At 33.3% G+C, this 20,431-nt stretch overlaps 1 long non-coding RNA gene across 3 annotated transcripts; it reads right to left on the bottom strand.

Moving 5' to 3' along the window:
* Positions 1-289: 289 nt before the first annotated feature.
* On the bottom strand, positions 290-19,436 carry LOC144432354 (uncharacterized). Of its 3 annotated transcripts, XR_013480544.1 has the most exons (7): positions 19,327-19,436; positions 18,451-18,512; positions 17,403-17,518; positions 15,416-15,455; positions 14,677-14,818; positions 12,692-12,801; positions 290-1,336 (listed from the first exon to the last, which is right to left on the bottom strand). It is a non-coding gene; the product is annotated as an uncharacterized LOC144432354 (long non-coding RNA). The 3 variants fall into 3 exon arrangements; XR_013480542.1 differs by lacking the exon at positions 19,327-19,436 and having other exon boundaries at positions 18,451-18,524; XR_013480543.1 differs by lacking the exon at positions 19,327-19,436 and having other exon boundaries at positions 12,692-12,792; positions 18,451-18,524.
* Between the last annotated feature and the right edge of the window lie 995 nt (positions 19,437-20,431).

Raw genomic sequence — 20,431 nt, 5'->3', positions numbered from 1 at the left:
TCAATTTCTCCAGTGCCTTCATAATTTTGAGCCTGAGAAGCTAAGATATTAATAACAATATCTAAGCCTAATAAAATTTGTAAAAATATTTACATGTAATTTGTAGATTTTCCTTGCATCCGTCTTTGTCTAATTTTCTCAGTCCCTTCATAGTTCTGTGCCTGAGAAGCTAGAATAACATTAAAAGTATCTAAGCCTAATAAAAACCCTATTATTCCTAATGGCGGGAATGGGTCTAAATCTATCTATACCAAATAAAATATTAAAAACAAAAAAGCCATGGCAACCCTGTTAATACTTTTCTTCATTTGTCGGTGTCACGATATCCTGGTTCCTGTTGAAAATATCTTAAAAGTAGAAGAGAAAGAACTGATTATGACAAACACAGATAGGAAAATATGGATACAGCATATTACTAAAAAAGCTTTATTAATAAATATTCAATATCAGCAATAAACATCATACTTCGTGCAATATTGTATCAGTATTATTATCTTCAGAAAAATATTATACCGACAAAAATCAAAATTAACACTATAGATGGCAAGCCCTGTTAATACTTTTCTTCCTTTGTCGTTGTCACGATATCTTGTTTACCTGTTGAAAATATCTCCAAAAATACAATATAAAATAATGAATATGACAAATAAGAGAGATAGCTAAATATAGAAACAGCATATTACAAAAAAAACTTATTAAAAAATATACAATATCAGTAAGAAACGACAATATAAATAATAAATCAGTAATATACAATAACAGTAATAAAAAAATAAAAATAACGTACAATGAAAGAATCATATCAAACTTATCATAACAGGACATCAAACACAGGATTGCATTGCAGGGTGTTAGAATACAAATAACAATTGTATTTATTTTTCTGAGCTATGATTTAATTCATTAATAAATATACAATCAAAAATCCGTTTGCAAATATTCAGATTACATAAATATTTAGTTCCTCACGGGTCGACCCATGTCAAACTTCCGCATATAATTCTTTTACAGTGTGTATGACATTTTGGTATAGTTTTAAACAACAGTCTTATTTGATATAAAAGACATGTGTATCTGCTGCCCAATGCATTTGTTTGCGATCTAATATTAGTAATCAGTGCACATACATACGAGCTTAAAGTACGTATGGCAATGAAATACAGTCTCAAACATCAGTCTATTTTTCTATATCAAAGTCTTGTGTGTGGACTCGATGCATTTGTTGGCTAGCACATCTCAGTTATGTTTAATAAAACTCTTCTTCTTATTCAAATAATTGAGTTGTATTTTCTTTTGAAAAACAGAAAGATTCGTCAAGTTCCATAATTGAAGAATCCTGTAAAAATATATATACATTTATTTCTTATGCACTTTTATAGTAGAGGAAGTAAACTATGAGCAACTTATTACGTATGATGAGGCTCTACAAGACGCCTATAACGTGTTGGGCGGTGACGCTGCGCGACATCAACTCCCTTAAGACTTATAACCTGCCAGTTTTCTCGATATTAACTACTACACATCTTTGAATATGATTGAAGTCTGTTACTGGCAATGAAATATCCAGTCTACATGAACCAAAGTACGAGAAACGAATAATATGTGATAAAAAACGTGAAATAGTGTGCTGATAAAAATGATTATTGTAGAGGTCGAAACGCATAATGTAGAAGCCAAAACAATTAACCCTACTTTTCACATAAGCCAATATATTGCGACATCTGTCATACTCGGTCATAATGTATTGGGTTGCTAAAGTTTACGACCAACCCAAGTATGTCTACAACATACATAATTCCAAAAGATGCAAACAATAGCAACATTAATTTATGCAATTTGAATAAACCCTATCATTTAACCAAAATATAAAACAAGCAAACAATCCGATTATTACAGCAATTAAATTGACACTACTTGAACGACAAACTTCCAATGCGAATTAACTTTTAAATAGCCGACCTGCAATGATCCGAAATAACTATAAACAAACAAGAATATGAGGAGACAATATCGATACAAGATTTTGTTGAAGTCAACATGCCTCTTTTCTCCCCACGAACAGAAGATGAATTGCCTTAAAGAGAGAAGTCTATGAGCGGTCATCCACCGAAAGTACAACGCCCGATAACTTTTGAAATAACTCCGGGTCAAATATATATACAGAAGAAAACAATTAAACTTTGTCTGTTGCTGAGTAAATAAATCTTAGTAGTAGTATGTGTAACATACTATTACATGCTTGAGATGGCTTAAAGATGGTATTTGATATCATACGAGGTTTGCAGTAAAAGAGTACATTGTTTTACAACATATTATTTGATACAATAACGCATGAAGTGTATATCTATTTTAAACAATACATTAACGTCCATTACATTATACTAGAGATTCCAACTAAGAGATGTACCGATACCTTTTGTCGCCGATACCAATCCGACAACAACGATAAAACGACGATATTAATATTTTAAAGCAGAAATTGCCGACATTTACATGCTATGTAATTATTATCTTAGGTGTTCAGTCCAAACAAGTTAAAGTAACAGTTTGCAAGCATTATTCATGCCACACAATTTTTCAAATTTGAAAAAGCCATATTTCAGATAAAAAGAAATTAATGTTTTGGATCCTGCTACGTTTTTCGATTTAAATACATTGTACACTGATGTTAATTATATCGGTGTTCGGTTAGAAAACTCATCGGGTTAGGCTACTGTAGGTGTTAAAAAAAATAAATGTTCACTCAATCTATCCAACTGATAAATCGAGTTGTGTGCGCAGAAATTTATGCCATGCCAACATTGTATTTTGTACTTTTGTAATGTTAAAATTGTCAATATAAAAAATAGGTTGCAAAGATAGTCAAATTAGTTGAGCTAGTTGGGCTGATGAATGGCTAAAATCAGTTCATAATCATATTCCCGTTTCTACTAGCGCGGTTGGGAAAAAGCATTGCTCCTATCTAACGAGGCTAATACCGCGAACACGATCACTCCAAGCAAAAAATAATTTTTATATCAGTATTTCAACCTACTTTTTAATTTCACACTATAATATTATGTTCTTTTTTAAACCAAGAGCAAAAAACTGTAAAATCAAAAACTATCATAAAGTCTTGACAACAAGAAAAATGAAAAAGTATGAAACGCAAAGAACTACAGAAACAAATGTTCGTAGAAGTATGTAATGGACAGACGTTTTTCTTCTTTACAGGTATCCCATATTTTCCTCTTTATATTGTTAACGGCGTTTTATATTTTGTACTAAACTAAAAGAGGGTTTATTTGATTTGGGAGATTTGTTTTCTTTAATATTTATAGTCACGTTAACTTATTTTAGAATTTGATTTTAAAACAATCGCACTACAAATAGGAGTTTCAGGATGTACCTACATGAAAGCCAGTAGAATCCGCATTTTTATTTTTTTAAAAGCTCAGACTGATATGATTTTGTCACAATTACATCCAACACGCGCCTTCAGTTAACAGTTAGCTGGACGTGTTTTATTTATTATTTATAAATGCCCACTTATTAGCAGAGGATCAGCTAAAATAGAAGAACAAACGATTAAGCAAAGGCCTAAATAATATGGCTCGGCATGTGTGCAATGTAAATGGGATATTTTCTGCCTTGCCAGCCTGTTTGGGACTGTTTTCTATGCGCTGGAAAATATGAATATTCTATGTAAGCGTCAAGTATACAACAGTGCAGGCTACTACAGATTTAGCAACCAATCACAAGAAATACATTGGATACCCGACAGCCAGAGTGCACCTTCTGAAAAGGAGTCGGAACAACAACCGTTGGAATATCAAGCGCACAAACCGATTATAAACAGATCGAGCAATAATCAAACACATCAATTTAATCACAATCAAAAACTATATGAAATATTTTGTACAGAGACAAAACAAAATGTAAAAGAAAAAACTAGCCTTGACAAAATGAAAAATTTGAAATGTTAGGAACTCCGGAAAAACGGCCCGCGAATGAACCCGAACGACTTTCGTGTACAAAATGACCACCTATTAGCGGAGGATGAGCTAAAAAGAAAAACATACGATTAAGCGAGGAGGGATTAATAAATATGACCTGGCATGCGTGCAGTGTAACTAAGATTTTTCTGGCTTGTCAGCTTGCTTAAAACAACTTAACTTGTTAACTTTTCGTTCAAAAATAAACCATTTCAATACACATATTAGAAACTATGAATATTTAGTGTCAGCGTCGGATAAATAACAATTCAGCTAATAAAACTGAACTAGACAGCAAACAACAGAAAATATCATTTTACTTCCTACAAGCATATTAAAAAGTTAATATTTAGGGTTGAAAATACGATTAAATTCCACGAGAAACTCAATGTTGGCTCGTGAGATACTAAGTAATTACTTTTCACCCAGTTATTTCTTTCTGGTCTTCCTGTTTTATAATTTGTACAACCCTGCTGTTTGATTTACATTTTTTCCCACCAAAACTAAGTCGTGTCTAATGAAGAATATAAGGGAGACAAAATCCGAAAAGTAACTTGCGTTTTTTTATGAATCTGTTGCTGTGCAGCTTTCAAACATCTGATCAAGCGTTTTCGTTATGGCGGAGATATAGTGTGAAGAATTTTGTGTAAAAAGAGGTGTTAGAAACAAGAATTTTGCAGTTCATTTACCTCTCTTCATTACATAGATTAAGATTTTCGCAAAATATCAATATATAATACAGCAATGCTCTGCAAAAGTACTCGCAATCCCTAATGAAAAACAAACTGATCAAGTTCGCTGCGACAAAATAAGAAAATTCTGGAAATTTACCTCCTAAAAGTCCCCATCTTGCGTGCTTTCAAATCTACCAATTTATTACGCTTCATCAGAGAATTAGAAGTGACCACTTCATTTCTTTCTTAAATTTGTGGAAACGTCCAACGCTTTTTTGTTGATACGTTTTCTTTCATTTCACCACTATATAGCTTAACATTCTTACTTTGCATCTTTATTGTTTTACTCTTACAATAAACATCATTTAGCATTCACAAATGTATTTTTGTACGGCTAAGACATTAACGCGACAATGACATAGAAATAAATTATTTTTATTTATTAGAATTTTTTGTATTTAAATAAAAATTTACCAAAGACAAATCTGGGTCGGGCATTCAAGTTAACAACAGAATTCAATTCAATTCAACGAAAGCATTAATTTCAAAAAACACCACCGAATGCAGATTTCAATTTTTTTAATTATTCCTAACCCGAATCCTAACCCAAGCTGGACAACTACTAATTTGTTATTTTAAAGCTTTAAGTTTTAAGTTCAATTCAATGAAGGCATTTTTTTCAAATCAAATCTCTCATTTTTCAAAGAAACATTTACAACTGTGGTAATATATCTAAATAATTAGTATATTGCACTATACGTTTTTTCAAAAATATTGAATTATTTCGAACTTTTCCGACCAGGCGGGGAAAAATTTGAATATTCCATCAAATCGAGGATTGAATAAATAACTTAAATCAACAAAAAGTTGTGGTGGGACAATGTGGTATTCGAAAATGATAAATTTTACAAAAATTGATTGATTTCAGAAAAATATTTAATTATTTTGATCTAATTTCGGCTTGGGGGTTAAAATTTGAATGTACCAATAATTTTTCGAACTATGGCATTATGTGAACTATATAAACTATGTCAAGTTTTGAGTTTATGAATGACAGAAAATGTAATTTGATAAATTAGATATGAATTGGATACATATTTCAACAAATCTATTTGTACCTGTCTGCTGCAGCAAAAAGGCAACATCAAATAAAACAACACTCCGTAGAATTTCCAAATTCTAAATCCTAACCATTCCAAGCTTGTCGAACTCCTGCGCTATCCTGAAAGCTCCCGCCAAGCCCCATTGTACCAAATGGTTGTAATTGAGAGCCCAATTCCCGACTTTATAAAGGGGAAGCATAATTTCGTGCAAGGTTATAGAAAATTAAAAGATTCAGGTTGAAAATCCTTGGCTTGCCATAACAACCCAAGATGTTTCAAAGTCATAATCAGAAAGCATCTAAGGGCACTATCATATAAGCAGAAACACCAGAGCGCGCGACATCCGTGGAGATGACGGGTTCACTAAAACTTACAACTGTGCAACGGTATACAAACAGCAACGCTAATTTATTAGTTGTTGAAAGTTTAAATTTGAATATCTGAGATGAACTGTAGTTAAATTTGCATAATTAATAGATAATGTGATAGAAAAGTCTCATAATATAAAACTGTTTTAATTTAAAGGAACCTCGTCGAATCTCTGGAACAACACCAACAAACACCAAAAATTCGATTAAACCCTGGTTAATTAAAAACTACTGTTCTAGACTATTGAAAAACTGACAAAACGCTATGGCAACGAAATAAACCCATGAAGTACGAATACAATAAATACTATGAAATGAGGCCCGACCAATTGTATTAATGCAGCTGCAAATGCCCTCATTGCCTGTATTATAACCCCATTGATGGCGACTGGCGCATACGCCGATACTTGTCAAACGATGGAAGAACGCCCAAAAGGGAACATAACCCGCGTCTTTCCGGAAATTATGTATACGAAATTAACCAATTAGCAAAATTTATCGCATACCAGCTAAAAACTGCACACTCGCCCGTGAACTAGAGGGTGGAAACCATTGCATTACATGACTCTACGAAATTATAAAAAAAAATGGGCGAAATATTTTGGACATCTTGTGAGAATAATTCACATATTTGCAGCTCTTCATGACTAGCGGGATTTAACATCATATATTAGTTTATACCTGACAAAATATGAATTGAAAGATTTATAAGATTACATACTTGCTCTTTACTCTCTAGACTAAATAGGCTTTCATCTAACTCTGTGATGCACCATACTATTAATTAACACTGTCGATTCCGTTTGATGCAATGACTTTTTCAAGCAGTGTTTTAGAAAACTGAAAATAAATATATGGTTTCATTATCAAGTTTTGGAGTCATAAATCCCAAAAAAATGCTGTTCGACAGAGGTAAAGCAAAGGTAATCTTTTAATAAAAATACATAAAAATATCAATTTAATGCCATATTATGTGCATACCGAGTCCATCTTACTTTAGGTGGAACTAAATTTCGTTGACCTAAGACATTATCAAGTTATTTAATTCACAAGACAGAAATACAGAGAAGAGATATAGTTAAAATAAATAAATGTTCACTCATTTTATCTAACTGATACATACTGAGTTGCGTGCACAGAATTTAAGCCATTATAACGTCGTATTTTGTTTTTTGCACATCGAAAAATTCCCATTCGATATATTTCTTCATAATTCCCGTGCAATGTTAAAAATGTCAATATAAAAAATTCGCTGCAAAAATAGCCAAATTAGTTGAGGTGATAAATGGCTAAAATCGTGTCATAATCATATTCCCGTTTCTATTCGCGCGGTTGGGAAACAACATTGTTCCTACCTAACGAGGCTAATACCGCGAACACGATCACTCCAAGCAAAAAATAATTTTCATGTCAGTATTTCAACCTACTTTTTAAAACATTCTGGAATAGAATAAAAGTTAATTATCTTGAAAATATCAGTCTACATTTAGCCGATATCGATACGAATTGCCGATATTACCGATACCCGATACCTTTTACCGAAAGCTTTTTAAATTAGTTTTGAAAAGCACTGACTGTATAACGACATTGATCATTTTAATCATTCCAAACCGAAATTGAAATAAATGAAAAGTCAATTTACCGCAATTAATGATAAAATAAAACAAGTAAATAATACACGATAGTTATATGAACATTTGTTAAAAAATTACTATTCAAGGCAAAAAATAATATTGCAAAATGAACATATCATATTGGGTTAGTTTAGCTGTCCTCAGTTAATATTTGGACGTGATTCGACTTAAAATCCTTCTAATTTGAATCGAGCAATCAAATTAGAACCAAGTTACAGTAAAAAAACGCGAATATCAGAACATAACCCGTAAGTTCAAATGACATTATTATTTCATGGCATCGTGATACCAAAACAAGTTTATATATGACCTATTATTAGGGGGGAAAAGGAGAACAAACGATAAGCGAGAGACTCAAGTAGAAAATGCGTGTAAAAATTCACACTATAATATTATGGTCTTTTTTAAACCAAGAGCTAAAAACTGTAAAAAAAAATCATAAAGTCTTGACAACAAAAAGAAATGAAAAAGTATGAAACGCAAAGAACTGCAGAAAATGTTCGTAGAAATATAAAATGGACGGACATTTTTCTTCTTTACAGGTATCCCATATTTTCCTCTTTATAATGTTAACGGCGTTCTATAAATTTATACTAAACCCAAAGAGGGTTTATTTGATTTGGGAGATTCGTTTTCTATAATATTTATAGTTACGTTAACATATTTTAAAAGATGATTTTAATTAAAGCAATCGCACTAAAAATAAGAGTTTTAATATGTACCTACATGAAAGCCATCAGTAGAATTCGCATTTTTATTTTTTTTAAAAGCTCAAACTTGTATAATTTTGTCACAATTACATCCAACAAGCGCCTTCAGTTAACAGTTGATTGGACGTGTTTTATCCTAAAATATTCTAACACTCTCCATCTTCAAAATTAGAAGCAATTTGAGAGGGAAAAACGAGTTTATAAATGTCCTAAAATAGAAGAACAAACGATTAAGCAAAAGCTTAAATAATATGACTCGGCATGCGTGCAATGTAAATTGGATATTTTATGCCTTGCCAGTCTGTTTGGGATTGTTTTCTATGCGCTGGAAAATATGAATATCCAGTGTAAGCGTAAAATATACAACAGTGCAGCCTAGAACAGATTTAGCAACCAATCACAAGAAATCTTTTTTTTTTACTACATTGAATACCCGACAACCAGACTGCACCTTCTGAAAAGGAGTCAGAACAACACTCGTTGGAATATCGAGCGCACAAACCGAGGATAAACAGATCGAGCAATAATCAAACACAGCAATTTGATAACAATTATAAACTATATGAAATATTTTGTACAGGGACAAAACAAAATGTGAAATAAAAAACTAGCCTTGACAAAATGAAAAATTTGAAATGTTAGAAACTCTGTAAAAACGGCTCAAGAATGAACCTGAACGACTTTAGCGATTATTGCTGCATTGTATTGTATTAGCACTTATTAGCAGAGGATCAGCTAAAAAAGAAAAACATACGATTGAGCGAGGAATTATTAAATATGACCTGGCATGCGTGCAGTGTAACTAAAATTTTTCTAGCTTGTCAGCTTGCTTAAAACATTTTAATTTTTCGTTCAAAAATAAACCATTTCAACACACATATTAGAAACTATTAATATTCAGTGTCAGCGTTGGAAAAATAACTATTCTAAAGTATTCGCAATCCCTAATGAAGAACAAACTGATCAGTGTCGTTGCGACAAAATCTGAAAATTCTGAAGATTTGATAAAAAGTCCTCATGTTGCGTGTTTTCGAATCTACCAATTTACTACGCTTCATCGGAGAATTAGAAGTGACCATTTCATTTATTTCTTAAATTCGTGGAAACAACGAGCGCTTTTTTGTTAAAACATTTTCTTTCATTACCCCACTATTTAGCTTAACATTCTTACTTTGCATCTTTACTGTTTAACTCAAAGTAAAATACAATTCACATCATTTAGCATTCACAAATGTATTTTCGTACGACTGAGACATTCACACGACAATGACTCAGAAATAAATTATTATCTATCAGAATTTTTTGTATTTAAATAAAAATTTACCATATACAAATCTGGGTTGGGCATTTAAGTTAACAGATTTAAATTCAATTCAACGAAAGCATTTATTTCAAAAAACACCCATGAATGCAGATTTCAAATTTTTCAATTTCTCCTAACCCGAAACCTAACCCAAGCCGGACAACCACTAATTTGTTAACGACGGATTTAAATTCAATTCAATGAAAGCATTAATTTCAAATCAAATCTCTCATTTTTCAAAAAAACTTTTCCGATCTAGCGGGGAAATATTTGAATATTCCATTAAATCGAGGACTAATATAAACAAGAGAGCTGTGCTCAAATATTTGGACACGTCACAAGGTGTCGCTATTTTTTATTCCGACACATAAAAAACGCGAATCTTTGAGGTCCACAGAAATAATTGAAATAAGTAAAAGTAATAGCCTTCTGGCAAAAAAATCAATCTTTAACCACTGAAAATTTCAAAGCAATTGTTCAGTATTCGTAAAGAAAAGCGATTTCATCATGACGAAAGAGAAGAATACTAACATAAACAACAACAAAATATTGAAACGATCGTTATGTACACTGACGTGTCCAAAAACTTAATTCAACAAAAACTTGCGGTGGCACAATGTGGTATTCGAAGATGGTAAATTTTACAAAAATTGATTGATTTCAGAAAAATATTAATTATTTCGATCTAATTTCGGCTTGGGGGTTGAAATTTGAATGTACCAAAAATTTTTCGAACTATGACATTATGTGAACGATATGAACTATGTCAAGTTTCGGGTTTATGAATGACCGAAAATGTAATTTGATAAATTAGATATGAATTAGATATATATTCAAACAAATCTATTCGTACCTGTCTGCAGTGGCGCAGCCATTCGGGGTCGAACCCCCCCCCCCCCCCCTTTGGAATTTTTTCGAAAACAGAAAAAGTCGCCGATAACACGTGCAATTGCTTTCTGCTAAAATCGCCGTATATTTTCATCGAGGCGGCGTTATTTACGCCGTAAACGCCTTCTCGTTGGTATTTATTCTCTCTAAATCACAAATTTGTGCCAGGGGAACAATTATAATTATTTTATTTTTGTACTCGCACGGAATTGTGAAAACTGAAAAAGCGTGCAATTGCCTTCTGCTAAAATCGCCGATTGATTTCATCAGTGTGCTATTTAGGCGGTAAACCATTACTTTAAAATTGTCGTCGAAAATTTTAGTGTTATCATTAAACAAGGTTGAAAACGCGTTTTTGCCCCTGCTAGTGATGATATATAAGATAATTAATCTGAAGTATATTCATCAATTTTTATTCCACTGAAATAAATTTTACTACATGAGAATTTACAGCAGATTTACGGATTTTTCGAAAGCTTTTATCTTTAAAAATAATCGGAGTGGCAGCATTGCGATTGAACGGAGTCAATGTTACAAGCACATCTCAAATTTGTCGAATTCGCAAAATAGAAAAAATACGGATCAAAATAATACATAATAGGGCAGTTTACCACACAATTTTATGCGGAATTCCGTGATGTTTTAGAGTGGCTCTTGTTTTGTCGGCGCAACCGCAGGTTAAATTGAAGACAATTAAATTAATAAAGCAGGGCATTTTAAATATGCCCTTATCGGTCATGGATTGGTTACCTTGCGCAAGAGAAAAATCATTTTTCGTTAGAAAAGGCGGCTCTTTTAACAAGTGACGCAATCGCGGCGACTGTTCGGCGTGGATTTCGAGGCGGTGAATTAGTATTTTTGATTTACTGGTATACTTTATATCTATTTTCATTGTATGAAGTAAAATTGTACTACACGTGATTTTATATCAGATATCGAGATTTTACTAACGACGATAACGAGGTCACAAGATTGCAAAAATACGTATCAAAATTAAATATATCAGGCAGCTTATCTCATTGTTTTATGTCCACGGCAGTAATGTTTTTAATTTGACGTAGAAAGTCGAGACCGCGAGTTGCGTTGGGGACAATAAAATTAATATATACGTAAGGACATTTTAGAATCTCGTGGTTGTCATGAATTGAATATTTTACGCGACTGAGCTGAGAAGGCGGCTCTTAACGAGCGCGTGATCGCGGTGACTGCTACAGACGGCATTAGTAATTAGCAATAGCTAATTAGCCACTATCATATAAGCACAAACACCAAATCTCGCGACATCCTTGGAGATGACGGGTTCACTAAAACTTACAACTGCGCAACGCTATACAAACAGCAACGCTAATTTATAAGTTGTTGAAAGTGTAAGTTTAAATATCTGGGATGAATTGTAGTTAAATTTGCATAATTAGTAGACGCTGGGATAGAAATTCCCATAATAGAAAACTTGCTTTAATTTGAAGGAAGCTCATCGAACCCCTGTTACTCCAACAAAAAAACAAAAAGTCGATTGAACCCTGGTTAAAAACTACTCTTATAGACTATTGAATAGACTATTGAAAAACTAACAAAACGCTATGGCAACGAAATAAACCCATAAAGTACGAATACAAAAAATACTATAAAATGAGGCCCGACTAATTGTATTAATGCAGCCGCAATTGCCCCATTACCAGTAATATAACCCGATTGCTGGCGGACTGCCGCATACTTTGATACTTGTCAAACGATGGGAGAACGCCGAAAAGAAACATAACCCGCGGCTTTTCCGGGAATTGTGCATACGAAACTAACAAAGCAGGAACATTTATCGCATATCAGCTAAAAACTGCACACCTCTCGTGAACTAGCGGGTGGAAACCATTGCAATATATGACTTTACGAAATTATATAAATAAAATTGGGCGGAATATTATGGACATCTTGTGAGGATAATTCAAATATTTGCAGTTCTTCCTGACTAGCGGGATTTAACATGATATATCAGTTTATACCGGACAAAATATGAATTGAAAGATTTATAAGATTTCATACTTGCTCTTTACTCTTTACACTATATAGGCTTCCATCTCACTCCGTGAGGCACCAGACTAATAACAATGTCCGTTTGATGCAATGACTCTTTCAAGCAGTGACTTAGAAAACTGAAAATAAATATATAGTTTCATTATCAAGTTTTGGAGTTACAAATCACAAAAAATGCTTATTAACAGAGGTAAAGCAAAGATAAGCTTATATTAAAAATACATAAACAATATTATTTTAACCACGTGGAAATGCCATTATTGCCGATTCATTCATGGGTTAGTATCAATTAAAAAAGTGTTTTAACAATGTTGAGTTACGTGAACATTCAACAGTATTGTAGTGATTACCAATTTACGAAGTTCTTTAATTATTATTTAACACGAAAAGTAACACCGACTCGATCTAAAATTAAACGCATAGAAATGTCCAACTATCCGCTTCAAAAATATCGCACCCTGGGGTCAATAATGATGGTATTGTTCGCCTAAAATTGGGACCGTAATTTACTAACTGTGATAGAAATCCTACACAGAAGATAGAAATCATAATAAAATTAATTTGTGTTGTGAATGCACTTGTTGTACGTGATTGTGAACTCACAATCATGTCCGAAATATAAAAACTACGATATCAGCCGTGATAATTAATATTTACTAGTGGATAAAAAAGTGCTTTAAATATAGTCTAACAATATTAATTGGATTGTCGGCCGCCAAAAAGATCGCGGTGACAAATAATTCACTGAGGCCTTCGATTACGACAAAATTATGAAATAAAAATGCCACACTGTTCAAGTAAAATCCGAAAAAAAAAAGTATTGTCACGGCGATGGTTTCGGCGGCCGACATCCCAATTGATGTCGTTCAAAATGACAATACTGATTATTCGGTGTCCGTTAAAAATATTCGATTAACTCGATTAAAAAATACGATTTTGCCCGCCAGTGATCACGGCGCAAGTAAATAATCATTGAATGGAAATAAAACTTCAACTTCATAACAATAAATTCCAAGTAATAGTTTCATATTTCGTGCATTTGATCGGCGCTACATGCGAGCGTATTTTTGTACACATAAACCATTATGACACTACTGACATCTCTCTGAAATTAATTTTCCCGAATTTTTAATGTTTTATTTCCAAATGCTGGTACCCGCTGACTACGGATTAATAGTCGACGTTTAAAATACGACTTGTAAAATATTCACCAACACCATCAGGCAAAGAGAGACGGGCTACAACGTAACCTCCATTGAAAAATCCTGGCTGCATCCCTTGATGCGGCAATATTTAAAATGCGGTATTTATTGGCTTAATTGTGTTCAATGAAACCTGCAGTTGCGACGACTTACGTCTTACGACAATATAAAATCATTACAACTCAAAATTACCGCGTCAATCAGCGGACTTGAAATGAAGAACAATGAACCCAAGTGGAACAACACTGAATCCGCCCCGCCGCAGGCCTGTCACTCTGATTATTTTTAAGGTTTCACCGTTTGAAATATCCCAAGATATAGACAAAATACGAACGATTGTAATTTAAATTATTGCGAAAAAAAATCAATCGATAAATTTTGCATTAATTATTTTATATATCGTCACATACCGAGAAAACGTCGTATGCGGCTCCATAGGTAGTTAGTTGCAAAATAGACAAAAGGTACATCGCGTGAATAATTTACTGTGTTTCGATTTCAGTTACTATTATGGCATATATTTTGAAGAAATTCTAACATAACACCAAATTTTGTGATTTACAATGTCTAAAAAGCGTTTTCAATCTGCTGCAAAATTGCTAAAACAAAACTTATGGTGATATCTTCCGTTTTATATTTTAATTTTAATATTTTATAATGCCGCAATCAAGAAATTGGGTTGCGGATTCACCTCTATATCATTTATTTCTTCACCGATTTTTATAATATAGTATTCTAACTTGTTTGTGATTAATGTAAATTAGAAAGATTCAGAAGATTTTAAAAACATACCTGCTCTTTAGACTCGATTCATTCACCTCTCTCAGTGATGCATAATCGGACAAATAACTCCGCATGTCTTTTGATGTATAATGATAAACTGTCTTTTCCGCTTTCAAGTTTCAGAAAGCTGAACTTTATGCGAGATAATGAACTGCAAGTAAATTTTGTATAATATTGATTTGAATAAATATAGTTGTTCGAACTAAGTCATTATTAATTTTTAGATTTATAAGTTACGGAAAATGTAATTTGACAGGAGCACAGAGAAGCTATGCTTATACTTTGGATACATAAAATAAAAATATTAATTTTCAGTTCATTGACAAATTATTCAGAATTCCCCCTTATTTACTAACATTACTTTGGAATGATCTGTCAGTTTATAATATTGCAACACATAATATAAATCATATTTATATTCATTCAAAAGCACGTTGAAAATACGGCTATTAAGAAATGTAAATATAAAAAATAAGGCGGAAAAGATAAAATTTAACAAATATTTCTGTTTCTAATTACCTTTACGCCCCTCAAAAAAATTGTCCACGCTCTTGTGAAAAGCTATGCTTATCCTAAAGATACAAGGACGACAACTTGTACTGATATTCATTTACGTTCATTCTATATTATTTGCAGATTTTCAATATTATAAATATTACTTATTCGGAATGATCTGTCAGTGTGCTATGTTGTATCTCATTATCTGAATCTTAACTAGTAAATTATTTATTAGTGTGTTATATTTTACCTTCAAGTTCTCTATAGTCTTTCCTTCCCATCCCAGAGACCTGAAAATATACATCTATAAATAAATTGATGCCATCTATACATGCCAAAGACATTTTAGACATTATATATATAAATATAAGAACATGACAGATCATGACTAGGGAAGAAACGATAGCAAAATAAGGAATATATTCCCAGATTCAAACGCTTATGAACATAAGGCTACTAGCAATATAGATATAAGCTGACTATAGTAGATTTACAATTTGTGGGATCTCATGTATATAGTAACCTTCGAAATTTTAGTCTTCGACACAAATCCCATTGTTAACCAGTACTAAAGGGTGTACGATAACCGGTTATATTGATGCATATTGGTGCACTTGATTCTACTCACTCATATAATATCGTTATTGGAAACTTAATGCGATTTTAGTTCGAAACACATGTGAACACGAATGTCATGGTTAACTAGTACCAAAAGGGGGTAAGATACACGATTAATCAAGTCAAGACAAGTTTTTTTTTCCAACCAGTAATAAGTATCACAACCATAAAATACGACACGAAGAAAATTTACACCGTTTTACTGGGGAAGGGACGTAGCGGGGAACCAAACTGGTTATCGAGCAGCAACACCAAAGTTCCTAATATCTAATTAAAAAAGTAAGAATTCTAGAATTTTGAAACTACTATATCTTATATTGACGGGGAGTGACGTATATGAAAGAGACCATTCAGTAGAAATTATATAGGAGAGTTTATATTAATTAAGCTCTTTTCAATATACATGATTAGGCATAACATGACGTGACCCGCACTAACAATGGGGAAAATAGGACACGCATTTCTATTTCTCTATTTTTAAATAGACATGAACATGGTTGGTATGATAACATAAGACTTTTACCAAGGGGATAAGAACCAAAAAGGTGTTTACACTTGGTTGAATATACAGTATCGTTTTTGGAAAATTTAGTTGAAACGCGAGTTCTTTAAGGTGTAAGATTAACGGCTATCTTAATTCACATAGTATGACTCACTCTGATAATATCATTATTGGAAATTTGGGACGATTCCAGTTTGAACTAGTTGGGAACATCATTGGCATGAATATCAACTGTGAACTACCCGAGCGTACAGGTCACAATGAACCACAGTTACCTTTAAAAAATTAGCCTGATTACTTTATATAGTATGTTAGTTAGTGTCAACTACCATTTGTATTCATCAGATTAATGAAAAAGATCAGGACTACGATTTCAAAAATGTCAGACATACTAGTATATATAGGCATCCTATGATAAACAACAAGTTAAACAATAAGTTTTAATATTCGCATGGTTATTAAGTTGGGGTTGTGTTTTAACCGAATTGCACTTAACGAGGCATAGTTTTATTTATGCTGGCCTAATAACCTTTAAATAGACTGACTTTTCAAGATAGTAATTGGCCTTTTGGTTTGGACGATTAAACGAAACGACAGCAGATGGGACAACACAGCAGTTAGCCCCTGCGCTGTATTGACTATGTTATTATTCACCGGATATTGCTACAGTTAATTGTTAGGACAGAATATTTAATTCCGCGATTCTACGTAATGAGCATGGTTTGGTTTAACAGATTTTGCCATAAACAATTATGAGCGCGCATTGGTGGCCCAACTGACAAAAATAAGACCAATTTAATGCATTCCTGTATCTCGACTATTAGGCGGGAACGAAAACAAGCTTAATTTTTATTTCTAAAACATGGCCCTAGCCTTATTCACTCGGCCGACTCAATAGCCAGAATAAAACGGTAGTTGTGCGTATCATGTTATTATGAAATTTTGAGATTGTAATTTTTAGAAAATTTCATTTGACACACAAACCAAAAACTGAGCTCATACTCAATATATTGAACATAATATTTGTTTGTAGATTTCCCGAAAAAAATACAATATATCATTTATTTATACTATAGACATCTAAAATGAAAAGATTTCAAATGATTTGGTTACATACTTGCTTTTCAGACTTGATAGGCCTCCATCTCACTCAGTGATGAAAAGCTGGCTCTTGACGAATTTCTTTTGGTACAATGATAAATTGTCCTGTCAACTTTCAAGCAGTGTTTTAAGCTGAAAATCAATATATATGTCATGATTTTGTGCAAGCCAATTCTAAATTTGATTCAAACTAAATTTCGTTGAGCAAACTATGTCATTAGGTAGTTAATTCACACAAATGCTATTTGACAGAGACACTGCAAAGCAAAAAATATACGTTGGTTTCAATAAAATACGTAACGGGTAAATTTAGACGAATAAAATTTATTCAGGATTGCCATTAAATTTCAAATATTATAGATTACCATAGAAATTGCTTTTCATCGACTCTACAGTTACAGGTATTTGTAATCATTCAATTTTATAAATTCAGCTTAATATTTTATAACATATCAGGTGTAGTTTTTAAACTGCACGAGTTGCAAATATTACAATAACAGTAAAATACCCAATGAACTTTTATTACTGTTTCATGGAGTATATGACTAATTACCTCTGATCAGTAACTTGTAGAATTATCACATTGTTCACGGTGGGGATCGCAAACTGGGGATCGCTATCCAGCAGAGAAGCGAGCAACGAATTTCAGGGGTCGCAAAGAGTACACCAATTTGATACAAGGTACTGTATTTATAGTACTATTTCGGACTTCTGCTTCAAAACACAATTATTAAAACTTGTGCAAAATCTAAATATTAAATTTCGATAGAATGCACAGGATAAAATAAGCGGCATAACAATGTTGGCTCGCATCGAACTATTTATCATTTTAAACGTGAACGTGGGTCTTACTTTTTTGGAATTTTGATTCGGAAGACAATTATTTAACTTTGTGAAAATATAAAACACACGATCAAATATGTGGCATGACTATGCCGACTTTGATCGCAAGACCCGAGACGCGGTGCGCTCGCATCTAATTGTTTAGCATTCTAAACGAAAACAGTGGTGTACAGGAATAAAATAGGCAAAAAATTCAAATAAAATGTTTAAATGATATTTACTTGTATTATTCCTCGTTCGTTACTTTGTGTCTTTGAATCTTCAACCTTTAATAGTTTTGCATCTGAAAAAAGTTGAAATATTGATAAATAAACTGTCGCAGAACTGTAGCTAGCATATTCAATGAACAGCGGGGCTGAATCTATCGGGTTTTCTGCACGAAGCTCCCGCCGCCTTTTAAAATGACATATTAGTAATTATCAATTTGGGGGTAGGAACGATTTATAAATTTGAATTTACAGCACAATCTGCATTCCCAACTTAAACTACCAAGATGGCGCACAACCTGAACCCTAACCAGGTACACATACTGTGTTCAGGTTGTGCGCCATCTCGGTAGTTTAAGTTAGGAATGCAGATCGTGCTGGAAATTCAAGAGGACGCACAACTTGAACCCTAACCAGGTACACATACTGTGTTCAGGTTGTGCGCCATCTTGGTACGAATACTATGGGAGCACCCTATACACAATAAAATATGAAAGTGGAAAGGCTACGCGAATCTCTAATAAACCATTGATTTTGCGCTACATTTGCGAAAGTTTTGAAAGTTATGCAATACATTCATGTAAATCTTGTCCTGTTGAATGCAGCTTAGGTAGTGACGTAGATTAGTATATTACGTTTAAGTTTCTTAATATGATAAGTCTATGTATTGCCATATAGCTTTAAAGTTCGACCAGTTGTGAGGAAACGATGAACCCGATGTTAGTGAGTTCGATGCAAAAGAGAATCACCCACCAATCAAGACTTCTGTAATAGGTTAATAATTCCAATTCGTATAGGCCCGAAAACCTCTAATTTACCACTTATACAATAGAAAAATGAAAGCAATAGAATAGCAATGAAAACAATAAATATAAATAACATTTAGCTCACCTGAATATTGTTTCGAACTCGCTGTCATAACCCAACAGTCAGCTTATCCATACATCCTACCAAAATCAAACCTTATCCTACGACAAACATTTGTGACTGCGATGTCGCTTGTGGCTTCCCGCGCACAAATATTTGACGAAAAAAGCTAACTGATTGTTGTAATCAAATATTTTTAACTGATTACTTTGATTACTCCAGATTGCCGTTACTAGCCGATCACGCTTCTAACGCATGATCTCAAAAATGCAGAATGAAGGTGACGGTTGGGATTTGCTTCATACATTTTCTGATCGCATAATAAGGTATTTTCGGGGGTGTTTATCTCGGTGACCGTACATTTCAACCCACGTACATTTGAACCATGTACATTTGAACCCATGTGTATATCCGCGGGTTCAATCTATATGCGGGTGCTAAAACCCATGGGTTAGAGTTAGTATGGGTTCAGATAACCGTAAAACAAAAAAAAATCCTTAAGTGCAATAGTACGCAGGTGCAATTGTCGTAGGTTCAAATGTACACGGGTTCAAATGTAATGGAACCGTTCATCTCAGAGCTCACATTTTTACATCAGTGACGGGAGCTTAGTACAAAGAATCCAGCATTTCCATTATATTTGTCGTTTCATATTTGTCGAGTAAACGCGCACCTGGATGTCATCAAAAATGTAACCTTCCTTCCACTCAATGAAAGAAAAACGGCGTGTTTAGCGTTATATCAATGCATTCTCTAAATTGACGTACAAATCTTAGCTCATTGACTTTCGCAGACAAGAATGTTTTCATAAAATAACGTGCCGGCGATGTCCCTAAAGGTGGAGTCACAATGTGACGTTGTTTCGATGCCTACCCCTACAGTAAAGGTAATTTCTCCGCCCAAACCAAACGGCAGAGACATAACATCAGCAACAGCATTAATCACGGTTCTATGTGAAGTAAATACGGTAATTGACTGCTCAATACAAGTGCATACCGACGACAACGACTGATTCACATATTTGGTGTTATGGTGCTCGTGAAGAGATAGACTGTTATTTACGGAGCCCCACAATAAGAACGTAACAAAAACAATGTGTTACTTACCGATTAATATTAATGAGTGATTT

The sequence above is a fragment of the Styela clava genome, chromosome 15, assembly GCF_964204865.1.
Source record: "Styela clava chromosome 15, kaStyClav1.hap1.2, whole genome shotgun sequence".
Taxonomy (NCBI): Eukaryota; Metazoa; Chordata; class Ascidiacea; order Stolidobranchia; family Styelidae; genus Styela; species Styela clava.
Note: the sequence above shows the minus strand (reverse complement) of the source record. Positions and strands in the feature narration are given on the sequence as shown.